At 33.8% G+C, this 21,782-nt stretch overlaps 1 pseudogene; it reads right to left on the reverse strand.

Annotated features, from left to right (window-relative positions):
- Window positions 1-21,409: 21,409 nt before the first annotated feature.
- On the reverse strand, window positions 21,410-21,528 carry LOC120593137 (uncharacterized; annotated as a pseudogene).
- Window positions 21,529-21,782: the final 254 nt, after the last annotated feature.

Genomic DNA, 21,782 nt, shown 5'->3' on the forward strand with positions numbered 1-21,782 from the left:
TTATGGAGGGAAAATTGCTAATAATAAATAAAGTTATCCCCATTGTCTGAGTGCAGGATCAGCTGAAGCCAGGGATGTCAAGGAGAGATGTGAAATTGTGGATGAGGCATTTTGGTTGTCATTTAAGTTAATATTAGGATGTTCCCGATAAGCAAGATGGGCCGAAGTGGCCAGTAATGTGAAAGTGGAAGTAAAGAAGCTATTTTAAAATCTCAAACATAGCACTAGGATGAATTTTAAAATGCTACATCATTTAAGTGGACATGTCACACTCAATATGCTGGTTGACAGAACTGATCAAGTCCACATGTTTTCAGTTTTGCAGACATCACTGACAAATAATTTGGAAGAAAGAACACTGGAGTATGAATCTTCTGGAAATGCTGAAATGTTTTCAATATATATCAAAATATAAGTCCCAGTAATTATGCATTTAAATTACATTCTAGGCAAAAAAAAAAAAATGAAAAGAAAAAGCTTAATTCTTCTCTAATATGTTTTTCAGGTTTTCAAGTAACTTTAATATGCTGAATGGATAGTGCAACTGGAGTGAGTAGATCCAACATGATAATAATACACAGGGCAACAAGCCTTACCAATAAGAAACTTTTTAACACGAAGGCAGTTTTAGGTTCCCCAGACATATATGGGTAAAAAAGGGATAATCATACAGATTATAGACTCTTATAGTGCAAATATCACGTCAATCTTTAAATAACAATAATTATGTAATAAATTAAACTGAGCTAACCTTATAGGTTAACTTTAGGGTACCTCGTTATTAAATATATATATTTTTAGTAAGAAAAGAGACAAAGCCATTGGCTTTTTGATGAATTAACACTGTCAGAATATTTTCAAGACCAAGTGTTTAAAATCTGACATTTTACAAGGTTCCTTCGCCATTAAATATAGCTGAGTATATTTAGAATATATAGAAAATGTCTAATTGAAAAACTCTTGTAGAAAATCTGCTACTCAGTCAACTGCTCCTGGAACATGGTTCAAGGGCAAGCAAAAGAAGAAAGGAAGGTTCATTTAAGTTCAGACTAATAATAAAAAACAATTGAATTGGCTTTGCATCCCTTTCAAATGGGGAAAAAAATGGTTCCTTGTTTTTTGTACTTTATATTAAAGAGAAAAAGTCTCTTAATATTATCAAAGATTTAACAGGTTCAGAGGTCTAAAGAAAGAGCTCATCCTTGAGTTAATAGCTTTACTGGATATATCTTTAGCTGAAAAAGTTTTAAATGCGATTTACATGGAACAAATCAGTTTAGGTTTCAACATACATTTCTATCTGAAGCAGTTTGCAAAATCCAACTATATGTATCAGCAAAACATTTAATTTATTTTACACAAGCATGTGCTTTTACAAATGAATTTTACTTCTGGGAAAATAGTACCAGTTTTTACTTAGAATTTTATTTTCTTGCTATTATATCATAAGTCCTTGTTTTAGTTATTGTTGTTTTTTCATCTTGATTAAATAATTAATTTTATTTAGATTCTGTATGTTAGTGATCAATCCCTTCCTCCTTCCAAAATCCGTCTGTTAAGGCCTGCTTGGTTGAAGTAACATAAACTCAACAGCCAGTTAAATGCAGTTTTCACTCCTCAGCTTTTGTTTTGAGCAAATAGGAAAGTAGCTAACATTCATTTGTTTTTTTGTTTGTTTGTCTTTTGAGAAAGTCAGTCAAATACTATGTGTTTAACTGGATGTTGGAACAAAGGGCTTTATAACAATTGTGCAGTAAACTCTGCTTTGTGTCTATAAAGATATAGGTTATATAAATGTCAACATGAAAATAATTTGAAGTTTTATTTCAAAATGTTGATGTATGGAGATTGGAGCTGTTATTGTACTGATAAGAAAATAAATGAAGCATTTCCCATGATAGATGAAAATCTTGAGTAAGACCTTGAATTTCTGATTTATTTTCAATTATACACATTAGTATTTCGTATATAGATGTTGGCCAGGCTGTACTCATTTTCCAATCACATGTCCAATGGAAGATTATATACTGCATCTTAGGAAGAATCAAACACTGGATGTTTATTTGGGTGGGTGCAAAATGACGCCAATAAACTAGAAAAAAAATGTTCTACACTTGCTTTCAAACTCTTAAGTCTCTAGAGTTTTACCATTGTTTGAAACATTTAAACATTTTGTCACATATTTAAATTACTGATGGGCCATTGAGTCATTTTCTTTATAGCACATCACCCACTGTTTGTAAATTATCCATGATCCACATGAGGTTGAGACAAACAGCCATATGTGTGTGGGATTTAGAAGGAAGTTCTCATCTTTTGTTGCAGAAACTACTGCTTCTGTCTTACCTCATTCACTTGATTTAACACTTCAGAAACAGTCTTTATTTTCCTGTGCTTGATTTTCCTGCCTGTTTTATACATAGAACAAGTAACAAGTAATGTCTTAAATTAAGATTTAAAATCAGATCTGGGCATAATTTTCTGCGAAAAATTATTATATTTTAAAAGTCATTCTTGAAAAATGATAGAAGAGTAAAAACGAATGTTTAGACTAATAAAATTTTTAGGATGAAAATTTGCTAAGCCAGTAGAATAACAAGAGTAAATATGTTTACTGACATATAGCAATAAATAATATTACAAGATTTAACCTTAAAGATGATTTATGTCAACATCCCTATTTATAGTTGAAAAAGTGAAAAACTCCTAGAGTTTGGTGCCTAGCCTAAAATTATATGACAAGTGACCAAGAGAGTTATCTTTTCATCATTCAACAAATATTGTTGGAGAAACTACTACATGTCCAAAGACGAAAAGATCCAGACCATATTTGATATTCATGAGAAATTTATAGAGCAGTAGAGTAGAAGGACACATGGAAATAACTAACTATAGAGATGAGTTGTATCATAAGGGTGATGCAAGTCAAAGAAATTAAAGGATTTGAGAGAAAAAGCAAAGTTTAGAACTCAGACGTTCTTTTTTCATGGTTTATCTCTACCCCACTAGAATATAAGCTCCATGACAGCAGAGACTTTCCCATACCTGACAAAGTGTTTGAATACAGTAAATGCTCAATGAATGGACAAACAAATGTTCTTTACATGCTGTAATGCTGCCTCTTAAAAGCAGCAAATGTGTGTGTACCTCCTAGAAAGCATTTATCTTCCTCACAGTGATTAGAAGTTCTGCTCTCTCATTGACTATCCTGTGTTTAATACTATTCTAGTGATATGCCGGAGTATAATATTCTTATTTTACCATATTTAAGTAATAAAGCAAAATACTGTGTTTATCTTTCAACTTAAAATATGCAGTTTGCAAATTATGCATTCTAAAGTATAGAGTTAAAAACATGGACAGAGTGAATCTCATTGCTTCTAACATATTCCAAGCACATGTAACATATGTGTCGTGTAACTAGGAAGATGGCTTTTTAAGTATATAATAACACTTGAAAAAAAGAAATTTGACCACTTAACATTGTGAAACTTTTGGCTTCTAGGATACAAATTACTATTTAAATCCTCATGTACATGCTTACAATTAAAGGACTTGGAAAGATTTCTAATAAGAAAAGTAGACATCATTATATGACCATGCAAGAAATCCTAATGCTTTTAATTATAGTCTGTCTGGTTTAAAGGGGAGGTGGGAAAGAGCAAAATGAAATGTCATCTCTAGATCATGCATTTCAGTGCAAAAGGACTAGAATGACTTAAAAGGTGTGGCAACCTGTTTGGATTTCCATATGTAAAACAAAGTGAAGAACAGAAAAACATCATGTTATTTCATGCATAGGTGCTTGTTCTAGCCAGAATTCTTCAGATAGTTTTCTTTGATTTCTTTACTGTTGTGTAAACATAATATGCTTTTAAAATCTATTTAGAAATTTTTATGAAAACCATTCACTTCATCTATCGCATCCTTATTGAAGAATATAAAGTGTTTTTTCGAGAAAAATGTGTCAAATAAGGCAATACTAAAAGTCAGTATTTTTGATACTTTCATGTAGTATATTATTCACATAAAGTGGAAATATAGAGTTAATGCCTTCTTTTTTCTTTTCTTAGATAATATTCAGTTATAGGAATATGTTAAAATTTGGGGATTGTTAGCTAGATTTCATCTCTGAATTCTAAAATATGGAATGTCATATAGTATATTATAATTGAATTGGAATTCTGGGCATATCTGATCATATGATAGAAAATAAATGTTCTTGCCTTTACCCAGAAAGGGGAGAGAGCATTAATTTAAATTTAGGGAAGGGTTAATTTGGATAATTATAGATATCTTTGGTGTTCATATGTTGTGGCTTACTTGAATAGCATATAAATATTTGCATTTAAATGTGGAAATGTCATATACAAGTATCCATAGAAAATCTGACTAAAAATAAAGTATGTATTTAAAATTGAGGAAATAATAGAGATGACATAACATTTTATTTTGAGAAATACACATTTAAAAATATTCAGAGATACTATATTATGAAAAGTACTCTAGCACTGTTTTGCATTTTTACTGTTTCAGTAAATAGATTAAATTTTAAAAATATATAATTATACACGGCCATCAGAATAGTCTCATGTCATGAAATATATAAGGAATTTGAGTCATTATGTACTTTAAAATATCCTAATCATAATTATAAGATATTTTGAAATCACATCAGATTTAGTTAATTGCAAATTATTATTACAACATGGAAAGAAGTTATAAAGTCTCCTAATGCTGGTAAAACTGTTTAAAGAAAAAAAAAGAAGAAGAAGAATATGAAGCCCCAACCAACGTAACACCAAAGTAAATGCCTCTAGTAGTAGAGTTAGTATTTTAAATTATGCTGGTTTGTGACTCAGTATTTAGCCTATGCAGTCTAGGGATTATGCAATAAGTAAAAATTGTATGACAAAAATAAAAATAAAATTTTAATACCATAGAAATAACTTTAACATTTTATAATTTTGTAAAGAATAGGACACAAAATACATCTTCTGGTTACAAAACAAAAGTCTAATAAATGTACCGTTGCATGGCGGACTTTGAAGTCCTTATAAATGGGCAATGCATTTTGCATTTTTTGGTCATTTTCCCCAAGTGCATTTCAGTTGTAACAATCTGAGTTCAGTTTCCTAAGAAGCCCCTCTTTCTCATTTGTTACATCTAAGAGGTTAGAGAGTATGTTTAAACAGATATATTTTCTTCTCGTCTAACCTTGTCTAGAAGATATAGGAAAACTAATTTGCCTTATTTACATATGGCACAATCTATCCAGTATTCAAGGGTTTGTCAGAAACAGGAACCTTGTGCATTTCCATGGTAACCGATGGCATGCTGACAGTATCTGGCTTGTTGCAGCTTCGTCTAGGCAGGCCGGCAATTAATCAGCCATCTACATGCACAAAATTCTTTGTGAGTGAATGGCAGCGCGCCTCTGTAGTGCTGTCTGTGCTTTTACAATTTTGTATTCCTGCAGGGCAAAGTACTTTTTTGTCTCTTCTATTCATTTTCCATAGCTCCCCAAAATGTGCTAGAAAAGAGTATGAGGGGGTGGGGAAAAGGGAAATACATCTACCTGTAATTTCAAAATGACATTATTTCTTCAGCATCAAATATACCAGGCTGTGTTTTTTCTTTTTATTCCATGCCTCATAGTGGGTTTGCTTTTTTTTTTCTCCTGAGTTCTCTTGGGTTTGTGCTACACAGTCCCTTAATCTGTGTCTCAAGGTCCTTTATTGTTGGTGCAAGTAGGACATACCTACTAAAGCAGGTCTATGCATAAATCATGGCTGGGCCTGTGTCATGCAGTGTGGAGCCCAGAAGTCCTTTTACATTCTTTATCTAGTTTTGTCCTCTCAGCTACATGGAATGGATATTATTCCCATTTTGCAGACTGGGATGCAAGCAATTAAATGATTCAGCCAGCTTTCCATGGCAAGTTTGGGATGCAATGCTTCAATGATCTTGCCACTATGCTAATGCCAACATGGAGACAGTGGCAGTTCCCTTTCATGTAGAGTGATGTTTTAAGGTACAGGAATTACTATAATTTTACTAGACTATCCTGGAGTTTTAATCCTCATAAAATAGTTCTATTTAATTTATTCATTTGGAACCTTATATTGTCTAGGATCTGGACAAGAGCATGAGGAAGATAACAGTTTGAGCCTTGCCTTTGGTGGTTATTAGAAAACTATTTGGATTTTGCCTACAACCCTAACTAATGTTATGTCTGGGGAAGCTGCTTAGCTTCTCTCTCTGTAACATGAAGGTAATGGATTCAATTATCTTGAAGGGTCCACTCAGCACTGAAATTCTATGGTTCTTCAAATTTTTTAAGACATTATTTTAAATAGTTATAGGTAAAAATTAAGATCTATAATTCATTCAGTCTTTTGTCCTTGAAAGATGACAGAATGATTTGTATTGAATTAAATTGAATTAATTTCATTTTCAAAAAGGAAAAAGAAAAATTCCACATCTGGGTGGTTGACAAATCTCAGAAGGTCAGAATTCACTGAAATCAGATTTGGACATTAGCGTTTCCACAAAATCTACACAGCAAAAATTTGGTTGCCTTCGAAGTCCAGTTCAAGCACAATATCTAAAGAAAATTATAAGTGTATTGGGGCCTAGAAATATTAAGTTTCTGAAAAGTTTCATGCATTAAAAGAAAAGTTTTTGTTGGGAGAGTTTCAATGGGAAAAAAAATCTAGCAACAAAGGTATTTATTCATACAGTGGAGGGAATTAAAGTAGAAATACATGTAAATTTTAATATTCTCTGTAAATCTAACATCATTTTATTAGTTTAGGAATACAAATTTATTTGTATAAATATATTATGTATGACTCTTTTTAAAAAGTTCATTGCTTTTTATTAAATTTATTTATTCAAGGAAGAATCGCTTATATAAATTTCCTTTAAAGTTTAAAAATTTCTATTACAAAAAGGTGACCTCAGTTTGAAAGTAAATCCCATTTCAACAATATAAAGATAAGGATGCTTTTTCATGCAAATATTTCTCCATTGTCTCTTTTCAATTCTGTTTTGTTTTATGAATGACAAAATCTCTCCTATAATTCTTTTCTCCCATTTTGTCTTTCTGTTAAAAAAAATCGAAGCATGTGCACAAAGCTCTGTTTTCTCCTAATTAATGATTGTCCATCCTTTTGTAAGTGCTGCAAACACGAGAGCTTCATTTATTCTCTATACTCAGTTTCTCTTACTTGTTCATGTGCTAACTCTAAATAACACACTAAATAATATCTTGCCTAACATTTTAACTCATTTTAAAATATCCTATTTCCTCTAGAGTTCTGTTAAATTTGTCAGTGGTATTGCAGAATAGAATGTCATTCTTACAATTAAGTCCTTTTTCCCCCCAGTTTTTTTGGATATCGTACATTTATACAAGAAGTTTATCCATTTTAGTATAGTATAGCTCATTGTATGTGGTCTTTGTAATTTTTTGCTGTTTTAGAAAAATCAGTCCAAAATCTTCTCTACATGCATAATGTTACCATGAACTTTTGTGTGTTCTCTCTCAAAGTTCTCACTATTTCACATTGTCTTTTATTGAGGGATTCTATCACATCATTCACTTAATCATTTATCAAGCATTTATTGAGTTCCATTACTTGGGTTTTTGGAAATACACCAATACCGCCAACACTACCACCTTCCAATAATAAAAAGTATGGGAAATCTTCCCTATGGTAGAAATTATTTTCATCAGTAACTAATTTGGATATAACAAATTATATAACCTTCTCTACATGCATAATGTTACCATGAGCTTTTGTGCATTCCTAGGCTATAAATGAAGACATTACTTAATTGATAGAGTTTTGTTTGGATTAAATAAAGTGCGTAAGCCATCTGTCTGATTTTACACACTCAAAAATGGTAGAAATATGAGATATCTAAAGCAATCAAATTCATAGAAACAGGAAATAGAATGGTGGTTGCTAGCGGCTGACTAGAAGAGAATGGGAAGTGACTGCTTACTGGGTACAAGGCCTCCTTTGGGAATGATGAAAATATTCTGGAACTAGGTAGAGCTGATGGATGCACAACATTGTGAGTATACTAAAAACTATTCTATATTTTACACAGGTAAATTTATGTTATTTGAATTATATCTCAACAAAGCTATTATATATGTATATAAAACATTAAAACTTGGAAAATTTCACACAAAATTCCAGATTGACTTCTTTTAGAAGAGTTTTTTGATCTGACACCACCAGCCACATGGTCCTTCATGGGGTCCCTTGTTTAATAGGGAATAGAGTTTTGGTTTTGCAAAATGAGAAAGTGCTGATCTGTTTCACAACATTGTGAATATACTTAACGTTACTGAACAGTACACTTAAAAATGGTTAAGATGGTAAATTTTATGTTATATATTGTTAGCACAATAAAAATATATAGAAGTAGTTTTTTTAAATCATAGAAATATTCAATTTATTAATATTGATAATTCTATAAATGTTATTAATTTTTCTTGTTATTATTACATGGAATAAATTATGAAAAACACTAAACCCAGGGCATGGCACATAGTAGGAATTCAACAAATATACTTCTTTTCCCTTGGATAGCAAAATATGAGACAGTATGGCATAGTTAATGGCCATAGTTATTTGAGTTAGACAGATGTAAATTCCAACTACCTGTTTTATACAGATTACTTCTCACTTGCTCTTAGTCTCATCATCTGAGAAGAGCTACCTTAAAGGATTACGAGGATTAAATGCTATCTCAGGCATAAAGCACATCACTCAGTTCTGAGAACATATTTAGGTGCTTAACAAATTACCTGAAACATGGTTTTATTGTTTACATAATCTTTTTCTTCACCCAAGTTGTTGATCTAGAGAAGGGAATAGTGCAGAAAGAGAATGTTCTTAGGAACTAAAAATATACTCATCACCTTTCCTCAGAATGTTTTTTTTTTCACTTTTATTCCTTTTTTTCTATCTCCCTGACCCCATTGTAACCCCTAATCCTATTACGCAGAAAAGGACTCACCTCACTTTATACCTAAGGCCCTTTGTCATGTTCCCAAATCCACATGGAGGATAATTAGAAGAAACACTGAAGTGGGCTCCAATGACCTGGGTACTGGTTCTAGTCCAATAGCTAGTAATTTGTAACCTTGCTTAGTCATTGCCCCTCTGAAGAGTTTAGAGTAGATCAGAGTTTTCTAAACTCCAGTTTTGACCATTCTGAGATGAAATGAGGAAAACAAGGACAATATTTTACACAGCTATAACATTTTTATCTGTATTTATATTTGTATCTGTATCTATATTTCTATAAAATTGCACCTGTCCTTGCTTAGGAGAAGCTGTTCTTTATACTGAGATGATACTCTTCTTCCTTTTTAGTTTCCAAATGCCTATTTATTTATGGAACCACAGATGAATAGATGGTAAGTTTTATGCGACATCCTAACTTGGCAAAATTAAAAGCTGGCAACCTTCCATCTTTCCCCATAAAAATTGTAAAATTCAAAAGTCTAGATCTTTTGGATTAGTTAATTCTAAGGATTTTTCTCAATCTGACATTTAATTATTCTAATTAGAATTCACCAAAATTGTGGATTCTTAAGTGGTTCTTTGGCTTGTGGATTAAAAAGGCACCCCTCTCGTAGTCTCAATGAAATCTGCAATTAATTGTTCAGGTTTTGCCCCAAACATCTTTGCTTCACTAATATAAAAGCATGGACCTCTTTTATTTGTAAGACTTTATCTTTTTAGAGAAGTTTTAGGTTTATAATAAAGTTGAGAGGAAGTTATAGAGATTTCCTATATACCCTCTGTACCCACACATGCATACCCACCCCATTATCAACATTACTCACCAGAAGGGTACATTTTTTTGACAAGGGCGAACCTACATTGACACATCATAATTACCTGAAATCCATAGTTTACATTAGGATTTACTCTTGGTGTTGTACATTCTATGAGTTTGGACAAATGTATAACAACATATATACATCGTTAAAAGATTATACAGAGTATTTTCACTACACTAAAAATCTTTTGTATTCTGCCTGTTCATCTGCTCACCCTTTACCTCTGGCAACCACTGATCATTGTACTGTCTCCAGAGTTTTGCCTTTTCCAGAATGTTATATAGTTGGAATCATTCAGAATGTAGCCTTTCAGATTAGCTTCTTTCACTTGGTAATATGCATTTAAGTTTCTTCCATGTCTTTTCATGGTTTGATAGCTCATTTCTTTTTAGCACTGAATAATATTCCATTGTCTACATGTACCATAGTTCATCCATCCACCTATCGAAGGACACGTTGGTTGCTTCCAAGTTTTGACAATTATGAATAAATCTGCTATAAATATCCACGTCAAGGTTTTTTTATGCACATAAGTTTTCAACTCCTCTGAATAAATTCCAAGGAATGCAGTTGCTGAATTGTATGGTAAGAGTATGTTTAGTTTTGTAAGCAGCTGCCAAACTACCTTCCAAAGTGGCTATAATGTTTTATAATCCCATCAACAATGTAAGAGAGTTCTTGTTGCTCCACGTTCTCACCAGCATTTGGTTATGTCAGTGTTCTGGATTTTGGCCATTCTAAAAAGTGTGTACTGGTATCTCGTTTTAATCTGCATTTTCCTGAGACATATGATGTGGAGCATCTTTTCATATGCTTATGTGCCATCTGTACATCTTATTTGATGAGTGTCTGTTAAGGTCTTTGGCCTATTTTTTAATTGGATTGTTTGTTTCCTTATTATTGAATTTTAAGAGTTCTTTGCATATTTTGGGTAACAGTCCTTTATCAGATGTCTTTTTTCAAATATTATCTCCCAGTCTATGGCTTGTCTTCTAATTCTCTCAATATTGTCTTTCAAAGAGCAAAAGATTTTTTAAAAAAATTTAATGAAACCCAGCTTATTATATTGCTTATGGATCATGCCTTTGGTGTTGTGTCTAAAAAGGCATCACATACCCCAGGTCAACTAGGTTTTCTCTTATGTTATCTTCTAGGAATTTTATAGTTTTTCATTTTACATTTAGGTCTTTGATCCATTTTGAGTTAACTTTTGTGAATGGTGTAAAGTCTGTGTCTATATGCATTTTTTTTGCATGTGGATATCCAGTTATTTCCGTACCATTTGCTAAAGTGACTGCTTTTGCTCCTTTGTCAAAGATCAACTGACTGTATTTATGGGGGTCTATTTCTTGATTCTCTATTTTGTCTTATTGATCTATTTGTCTATTCTTTCACCAATACCACACTGTTTTAATTACTCTAGCTTTATAGTTAAGTCCTGAAATTGGGTGGTGTCAGTCTTCCAAGTGGGTTTTTCTCCTTCGATATTGTCTTGGTTATTCTGGGTCTTTTGCCTCTCCATATACACTTTAGAATCGGTTTGTCAATATCCACAAAAAAACTTGCTGGAATTTTGATTGGGATTGAATTGAATCTATAGATCAAGTTGGAAAGAACTGGCATCTTGACAATATTGAGTCTTCATGTCCATGAACATGGAATATTTCCATTTATTTAGTTCTCCTTTGATTTCATTCATCAGAGTTTTGTAGTTTTCCTCACATAGATCTTATACACATTTGGTTCATAGTAAACTTTTGAAAAAGATAAATTTTCACTTGCAAGTTGAGTTCTTTGAATGTCCTAGTTAGTATTAGAAATGTGTTAGGTTAGAGAGGGAAGCCCACTACTTAGAATTGTATAAACGGGGGGTCAGGGAGGGGAAGTATGCATCATAACTTACTGCATTTTCCTTTTTCTCCATACAATGCATAATAGCAGGAAGTTTTATTTCATAGCACTTATGATAAATGAAATTATACTTTTATTAGTTATGTGGTTATGGGATTACCTTATTAAATTTTAAGTTTCACGAGGGCAAGGTGATGTTGGTGCATTCACCATAGTGTGGCTGGCCTATAGAGTGCATGCTCTGCAAATATATAAAAGTGATAGGAGTTATAAGAAAGGGGAGTACCTCAAGTTCTATAGTGAGATCAGGAAAAAACCTTTCAGAAGAAATAGTAGGTAAACTAGCCGTAAATGGTGACCAATATTTTGGCATACAGCTATGAAAGATTACATGGAATAATTATAGAATTGAGTACATTTTAGTGTATACTATTTCTTTGAAAACTGGTGATCTCTCTATATAAGACAGCTTCTAGATAATCTTGAAAACATAGACTTAATCATATCTGCTTGCCCTAAAGTCAGTGTAGGAAAAGGGGAGTTTTCTCCATATAAAAGGTAACATAGGAAGGACTGTGAAGTCTTAGGCAGAAGAATGTAAAGAGTTAGGATTTTCCCAAGATTGCTAGCTTCAGAGACCAGCAAGCACAACCTCATTGTGATAAAGACTCTGGACAAGAGATAAGGAGCTCTGTTTCCATCTACGTGCAAAGTAATTGATGTAGCAAACTTAGAGGTGAACTATAGAATGAGATAGTGTGCCAGGGGGAAAGAGCTTTGGTATTAAATAGATTTGGGCTTTACCCTCAACTCCGTCATGTACTAGCTGGTAACTTGGGACATACTAAGTCTGTTTTTTTCTTTAGTAAAATGAAGATAATGCTCTGTAGAATTTTTATGATAGATAAAATAATATATGTGAAAAGGACTAGCACAGAATTTTAAAATTTGGGAAACACTGTTTTCTCTGCCCTTTCTTTGTCTCCTTTAGGTTTTGAATTTTGTTCCTTTGTAGGGAGATACCTATTCCTTGGCACCACTTAGGCTTTCTGTGTATCCCAAATCTGAAAGCAAATATTTAAATAGAATAACAACCCAATGAGTCTAGTAGTAACACCAAATTAGTTTAATCTGCAGAATCAAAGCTTGAAAATTACGGCTTGGAATTTTCACTTCTGTAAAATACTTAAAACAATTTATCCATTTATTCTGCCTTCTCTGTTCTTTTCTCAAATTGAAAGAGAATTAAAGGTCAAGTTTACAGCTCAGATGCAGATAACTTTATATCAAATTTTCTATTCAAAATGATAAATTCAGCCAGGTCCTGGAGTTATGGAACAGACTTTAATATAGGAGGAGGTAGCTGGAAGGACTATGGAAGTTAAATGGAGCAGAGGCCAAACCATTTATCACTAGGTGCTGAGAAGCAGCATGTTACACTGTTTAACTGCTGGTTTTATAGTCAAAAGAACTCTGCTTGAGCCCCTGGTCTCTTGCCTCTTTGCTTGGTGATCCTGAAGTGGACCCATTAACTCTCTGAGTCCCCAAAGGAAAAAATACTTCAATAGAGCTAATGCAAAGTAAATGCTCAGTAAATGTTTGTTGAATGAATAAATGCTATAGAAAATGACATTAATACTTAGTTTCCATGTATTTGTTCTGTGGTCTCTTACAACTTTTCTTAAGCCTACAGACTGTGTAAAACCAAACTTAGTTATCCTCCACCATTTAGCCAGAAATATGTGTGTGCCTATTATACAATGAAAGTAACTGGCTTAGAAGGTTGACACATCACTTGTCATCTTTAATGTTCCTTTATCATACAATCCCTCCATGGATTCATATATCACCTGTCAGATAATCTTCTAGAGAAGCTTGACTATAACCATTTGTTCTGTGGTTTGGATGATGAATGAGATGGGTTAGATCATTTAATTCACTACATGGCACCTAAATGGTAAAGCTGAAGGAAAAGAATGTCTGACAAATTGTTTGTTGTCATTAAGGTTTATTTCTCATATGCCTTATATGGTTTCCCCCACCTCATTCATTGTCCAACACACAAAGCTAACTATTATAAAGAAGACAATACTTAATGGGTGCTAGACAAATGATAGTTGAAGCTGTCTGGTGCATTATCCAATAAGTAAGAGCCAAATTATAATGTCATTAGATGGGATGTCTCAAGTTATTATAAAGTTGTACTTTCCACAATATTCTCCCTTTATCCTCAGCATGGTTCTTCCTGGAATCTGTTTTCACTTAGCAGCTTCATTTTGTTTTTTAAATAACTCAGATTAAGTTTTGAATTTTCTATTATACCAATTTTTAAATGCCTCAGTGATATCCAAAGTATACATCATACAAATATTAACTTTAAAATATCTAGTCACAGGGATGTTGGATGTATATGTAAATCCCCACTTACCCTATCTCCAGAGCCTATTTTCTCCAGGCACAAATTCTCTTCTTGGACTGTGTGTTTTTATGTCAATTTCATAGCCAGTTCTTGGCACATCGGCACTCAGTTAATAACTGAAGAATGAATGAATGAATGAATGAATTAACGAACATTCAAAGGTATGGATAAAAGCATACTAAATGCATATTGGTGTAAAATATTTTGCTAATAAGTTGACTATAGAGAAAATGAATTCCACTTCTACCACAGGGAAGTTAGGATTCCTTGGCATTTTTGTTTGCCACAAACCAATTATCTTGATTATTCTTTTAAAATAGCTTCATGAGTTCACTTACCTTTTTTGAATATAAATAATACCTGACAAAAAGAGCTGTGGATTTATTTGTGTGTATGAAATACGAAAGAGCAAGCTTCATTCTTTTTTAATGATTCAGTAGAGCATCCAGCTGACTTAATCATTCAATGACAATATGTTCTATATAATATATTAATAAATGTTACACTTTCTCTTTAAATAGAGGCAGAAAATTACTACCCCAGATCTCTTGTACTAGGCAGTACATTTTTTTAGGGATTCAATAATTCTGTATTGAATGAATGGATAGATAGATGATTTCAGAGCACAGATCCTGATCCCAGCAGATCCTAGAGACCCTATCAATCCCCTTTCCACAGAACTTTTAAGAGGCTAGGTAGCACATTTTAAGTATAATCTTGCCATTTCACTGGTGTGAAAGCTCTAAAGTTAAATATATCTAGACTCAAATGCTGGCTCTGCCAATTACAAACTGTGAGATAAGCCACATCAACTGTTTACCGCAGTTCTTTTATTTTACAAATGAGAAGAGAGATCTGTTTACCTATAAAGAATTGTAGGCACTTAGTAAGTGTTCAACAAATGTTAGCTATTATCGTAGGGTTGTCACTAATCTTAGTCTTGTTATTTTTATACGTGATAAAGCAGAAAGAATTAAAGTCTGCTAATCTCACTTGCACATCTGTTCTTAGGCCCAACCCGGCCCCTAAACCAATGCTGTCCAAAAGAAATGTAACAGGAGCCACATATGTTATTTAAAATTTTCAGTAGTGACGTTAAAGAAGGTAAAAAGAAGTCAAATTAATTTTAAAAATATACTTTCTTTAACCATGTGTATTTAAAATATTATCATTTTTTAAATTTTGTTTACTTTTTTTTTTTATTAAGTTTATTGAGGTAACATTGGAAACTAAGCAGGGTCGGGCCTGGTTAGTACTTGGATGGGAGACCACTTAGGAATACTAGGTGCTGTAGGCGTTAAAAAAAAATTATCATTTTAACATGTAATCAGTTTAAAAAATTTAATCAGATATCTTATGTTCTTCTTTTCTTACCAAAGCTTCAAGAATCTGGTGACCTTGTTTTGAACTCAATTATTGGTGAGACCAATTTCACTGATGTGGTTGGGACCGAAACCAAACTGCAGTGGGCTGATGGGAAAATAGGAGATGAGGACAGTTGCATTCTTTGGCTTATTGCCTAAATTTCTCATCTTGATTTTCAACCAAAATACAATGAAGTAAAGAAGAATATTGTTTCTTATGCACTTGGCCAGAGCAACTCATTGGATCACATTTGTGGCCTCAATTTCTGACCTCAAGTACTACAGTGTAGAGCAGTTATTACCAGTCTGTCTAAGGTAGGGTGCAAGCCTTTGTTTAGTCATTCTCTTATGAACAAACTGGAAGTGAAGAGATGCAAAGACTGGAAGTAATCTAGGCTCTTGGAAACCGCAAACTAGGAATGGAGAGTAAAAATGCACAGTAGGAAAGTTCTAGTACTTCTCTCTTTCCTTGTATTTCCTCCTTCCCCTTTTTGTGCTCTCCTTTGATTTTTCCTTTATAAAATTCTTTGTTAAAATGCAAGGTCTTCGAAAGCTCTTAGTATGTCAATTAAAAGTTAAGTTTTATTAGAGTGCGATTGCAAGATGGGATTGAGAATGAGGGAGGAAAGGGGCAAGGGCAGAAGCAAATGGCTACAAAACATAACTTTTGTTTACCTTACAAGTTTTAGTTAGTCTCAGTTGCCTATCAGCCTCACTGTTATACCAGTCATATTCATTGACTGTCACATGAGAGGCATTTCTGTTACATGCTCAATTACTCCCATGCCATCCTTTGGAAAACATAAGTGGAGAAAGTATCGGTCTGATTAATGGACACATTCCAAGGGTCATTTCTAAGAAACACTGTAATGGTAGATCTAGAAAAAACTTTGAGTGTACTGATCATCTTTTTTAAAACTGGAATTAACCCAGAAGTTTATGTGACAAATGGACAGATGGCTGGCTGGCTGGCTGGCTGCATAGGTGGGTGGATAGATGATGAGAAGGAAGGAATTGGGGGAGGGGGAGGTGGAAGGGAGGAAGGAAGGGCCTCAGAAGAGGCTCTGTGGTTATTATTGCTGTTGACCTTGTTTTAACATTAGAACATATTACATGCCATTCACTACATTTATGGTGGGAAAAGCACAAGTTTTAGAATAAGATAACTATTACCTTATGACTTGTGTTCTATGGGAATTCACTTTCCTTTCTGAGCCTCATTATCTCATCTGTCAAGTGGTATTATACTATGCACATTATAGGGATTTTATAAGCGTAAAAAATCTTTCCTGTAAAAATCATTTATGTAAATTATGATGCACTATACATACACTAGTTATTATTTTGCATCTGAGTACAATATATTTCCTGGGAGAAGGATTGCCTGGATATAATCTATTGTGAACAAGTGTGAGAACTTTTAAAAGACTAATAGCCTTAGGCCTCAAATCTTGGAGAGCTTATTAGCGCTCATTAATGCCCATGTAGTAAGTCCTCACTGACTCCTTTGAGCGTTTTGTACCCTATAATACTCTTTTCATACTGCTTTTTGGTTCTTTTCCCCATACACTTCCCTCAAAAGTGCCCACTTTTTCTCTTGCAAGCTCTTCCGTCATGCTTAGCTCTTCCATTTCATAAAGTAAATAATCTTACTCACTCCCACCCACTGGCATACTTTTAATCGCTGCTAATACTTGAGTATAGTTTTATGCTTCTACTTGCTCTCCAGAACACTATGACAAACCTACTCCAAGTGCTAATTAAGACCAACTTGAGCATATGTCAGCAGCCCTTTAACTGTTCTCTTTGAAATGGTTCCAGTTAGTCTTTCTAAATGAACTTCAGAAAAGAACTCAAATTAATTTGCTTCTCAATGTCCTATGGTTCAGACATTGGATTTTTTTTTCCCCCATAGTGATTTCTGGTTAGCAATCAAAGAGCTGCTTTTCTACATTATGATTTTAACTCAACTTCCTGGGAGTGGAAATATTCAATCATTTCTTAAAAATCCATAATTATTTTTGTCTTTACATTTTCAACTTCCCCAAAATGCTTTCGCTTTCCATGGAAGCTACCTCCTATTCTATTTAGGTTATCCTTTGAGGGTATATTTCGTGGGAAGAGTCTTAACAGAAAGCCTAAGACAGAAACACTTATGTGAGGATTAAATTGTTCATACAGTTAGGACCGGCTATGTTATTTGAGAGTCCCAGTGCAAATAAAAATGCAGGGATCTTTGTTTATAAAAAAAATATCAAGAATTTCAAGACAGCAGCAGCAGAACATTAAGCCAAATGCAGAGCCACAGGGACCTATGCACCTGCACAGGTCACACACTCGTGAAGTCCTATATGTAATCATTGCATGGTGACACGAATTGACACTCTTGTTCACTTTGCATCTTAATCATGGACTTCACACTTTAAAATTAATATATGCCTTTGATAATCTCTTTCATAGGTTCCTGTTAAATATGAAACTATTAATCTATTTGGCAAGTTTTAGTAACTCAGTTATTTTACTTTTATGTGAATTTTCTGACACCCTATAGTCAAAGCTTACCTTGGCTTTGGGTTATAAGATTAATTGGGATGTTTCAGAGATTGAATTCTCAAATAGTCATACTTTAATGATGAAATTAAACCAGAAATTGCATTTATTGCAGTTGTATTTGTTAACACAAGTACATTTATAGTGTTGAGAGCTTTTAGAGTCCAAAACCATTAGAACGGTATAAACATGAAAGAGTATGCAGTCTGGTAAAATTCTGGAAGAATTTCATGTTTGGGGGCAATCTGTGGTATCTCAATTGATTGTAAAATATGTTTAATGCTAAATTTGATGGCATCATTACAGCGTCTTATGTTCTTGCATGCATATTTTCAGACCTTCTCCTCCTCCACCTGGGCTAGCCACCACTTAGCCCTGCAGGTAGCTGAGTTTCTATGCTTATCTGCTAGGCTAGGGGAGAGCAAGTGGTGTTGATTTTGCTGTATGTGGCCAATTATCTTGACCTTTATGATAGATCAAGCCGTGCATGGCAGGGCCAGGAAGCCAAGTCTCCTTCCCATTTACATCTCCTTCAAGGGAGTGTAGCACATTGCAGTCATGTCAGTTTGTGGTCTTATATTTTACGCCCCAGCAATACACATCTTGAGACACTGTGATTAGCATCCCTAATTCCTAAAAATTGACTTTCCTTGTCATAGCTAGAGAGCTGTCGCCTAAAATACTTTACCTACTGTTCAAAAGGGAATTATTTTTGTGTCCTGGGGATAAGAGAAGTTTTCAACCCACCAGTGCAGGGATTAGTTTTATTTTAAAGAACTGTTTTAGATAACTTAGCTAGGAATGATCCAAGTTCAGTGGACTCACAAGAGTCTTTAAAAATGTGCTCCAAGCCCTTATCTGACAACAATGTTTAAAAATACTTACATTCTGTATACATTTGGATATCAAGATCTACCTTTTTTATATGTCAGAGAAATTAAGGCACTTTCTGAATCAACCAAATGCAGAGGGTGATTTCTTTTGGGTAAATAGCTTTCTCTTTGAATAGGATTTCTGACTGAACCATCTAGAATTAATCATGTCTATTGAATAGCCTGTGCACTTTTCCTTGTTTTTTTTTTTTAAATATCCCTGTCCACTAAGCAAATAAAGGCATTTCTCTTTTTATTAATTGGGGGTATTCATAATTGCTTGTATAATTTTAGAGATATACATAATTTTGTGATTCACTCAGAATCATATTAAGGTTATATCTCCATGAGACTAAAAGAGCATCATCTCTTCAAATGATCTCTATTCACCAGCTTCTTGAACCTGCTCAACACTTTTAAAGATAATTATTAATTACTTTTATGCTGTGAGCTACCAGTGCCTTTGACTTCACTGCTGTTTTGTTCGTCAATAGTTTGGGGTCTTATTACTAAGAGCTTTCTTCTTCAATCAAACCCCAAGTAATGTACTCACAATAAGGATCTCTTTAAGTACATAGCTTTATCTAGTTTATCGCCCTTCACTAACCAGCACACACCTACAATGTCTATAGAGAAAATTGACTGACTTTTTAGTTAAGTCGACTGACTTAACTAGCCAGATTAATTTATGTGTTTAGACTCAGTGGGAGTCAAACAGCTAGCGTGAATAGATTATTGTTTTTTTAATTATTGAATTAACCATTCTGTTCTTTTAACAGAGTTGACTAAACTAACTGGACTTTTCAGTGGTATATTTTCTGTTTCATTTATGAACATGTGCAATAAAGCCACATGTCCAGAACATATGAAGAAAACACATTTTCATTTTGCTTCATAGTTCTTCACCTGGGCAGGAAAGAGTGGCATGCCGTCCCCTCAGTAGAAACAGCATTGATGAGAGCTGGTGTCAGAGAGCTTCCAGCCTCATTCATAATTGCGACTCCCTTTCCCAAGTCTCATTTTAGAGGTAGAAACTGAGACTTAGAAGAAACAAACCTATATTAATAAGGCAAACAGCTTAGTCAAATAGCCGTTTTGCTTCTGTAAGTGTCTAAGGTATTCTCTGACGTGCCTTATTAATGCTGATCAGAGCAGCTGCATGGATATTCAACCTAAGCCAACAGAGTTATTCTGCCAGTTATTGCTCAAATGCCAGGCTACTGTTTTCTTGTTTGTACCTGCAACTCTTCACCATTTCATGTGAAGTAAAGTTCTTAGATGACACAATTAAAGAGGTCAGGCATCATGATTTTAGCACTTTCAAGTCATCGGTTACTAGTTTTTCTCTAGCAGGGTTTCTCAGCCTCAGGCCTATTGACTTTTTAGACTGGATAATTGTTATGAGGGGCTGGTCTGTGCATTACGAGATGTTTAGCAGCATCCCTGGCCTCTACCCATTAGATGCCAGTAGTCCACTCTCTCCCAATTGTGGCAACTAAAAATGTTTTCAGACTTTGCCAAATGCCATCATGGGGACAAAATTGCCTTCATTTGAGAACCACTGGTATAGAGCTTTCCAATATTAAAAACACTTGGATCTCCTGAACAACTCTGTTAGGGATTTTTTTTTAAATCCCTATTTTACAAACAGGAAACTGAGACTCAGAAAACTAAAGTGACTTGCCTAAGGTCTCACAAGTAGTATATGATGGAGATGGAATTCAAACTCAGACAGGTCTCTGAAGCCGTATCAGGTGTTCTTTTTATTACACCAATAAAGATATTTTATTATTCTGAATTGAGCTACCTCTGCTTCTCTTCTTTGCTTCTTCTTCTGTTATTTGTGTTTCTCAGGCTTTAATGAATTGAACCAAAATAATTCTCAGTGTCCCATGGGGCACTTACAGTTTAATATTTTAGTAAGACATTATTTCTCATTTCGTCTTTAGTCCCATTAGCCCCAACGTTTGATATGTTGACAAGAGTAAATCAGGTCACTATTGAGAGCTATAAAAATTTTTTAAGAAATTATCTTAGACTCTAGTAAGATGAAGGAATATTTTTGCTTCAGTAGATACAATTCCTCTTCAACTTAAAATTTCTTAACACTTCAGTCCACATGAACAGTTCACACTCAAATGTTTTGTTTTCTTTGTTTGTCTTGTTCATTTGTTGCTTTTGTTTTTATATCCTACATATGAGTGAAATCATATGGTTCCAAACTTTTTCTGTCTGACTTATTTTGCTTGGCATAATAATCTCAAGATCCATCCATGTTGTCACAAATGGAAGTATTTCATCTTTTCTTATGGCTGAGCAATATTCCATTGGATGCATATTCCAAATCTTCTTTATCCAATTACCTATCTAAGGATACTTCGCTTGTTTCCATGTCTTGGCCACCATGAATAGATTCACTTTTTTGATGTCAAAATATCTGGGCAGTCAAGAAGAGAATTTTTTTTTTTTTTTTTTTTTTACAGTCCAACAGCACCTGGTCTTCCTAAGTGTTCTCCCATCCAAGTACTAACCAGGCCTGACCCTGCTTAGCTTCCGAGATCAGACGGGATCAGATGTGTTCAGGGTAGCATGGCCATAGACATAAGAAGAGAAAAATTTAAAAAGTATCTTCAGATGCAAATAAAGAAATGCTTTTAAGAACTAACTTCAAATTGATCTGTACTGGCACATTAAAACATATTCAGTGACCACTGAATACCAAGGCTAGTATTTAAATATTTATGATTCACCAAATGAAACCTTTGGTACAGTACCAGAAATAAAATGGAGCATTTCTGTGTCATGAGACAAAATAATTTGGTCAAATAAATGAGTAGTGGCCTCTAAGGTTTGTT

The sequence above is a fragment of the Pteropus medius genome, unplaced genomic scaffold (genome assembly GCF_902729225.1).
Source record: "Pteropus medius unplaced genomic scaffold, Ma_sr-lr_union100, whole genome shotgun sequence".
NCBI lineage: Eukaryota > Metazoa > Chordata > Mammalia > Chiroptera > Pteropodidae > Pteropus > Pteropus medius.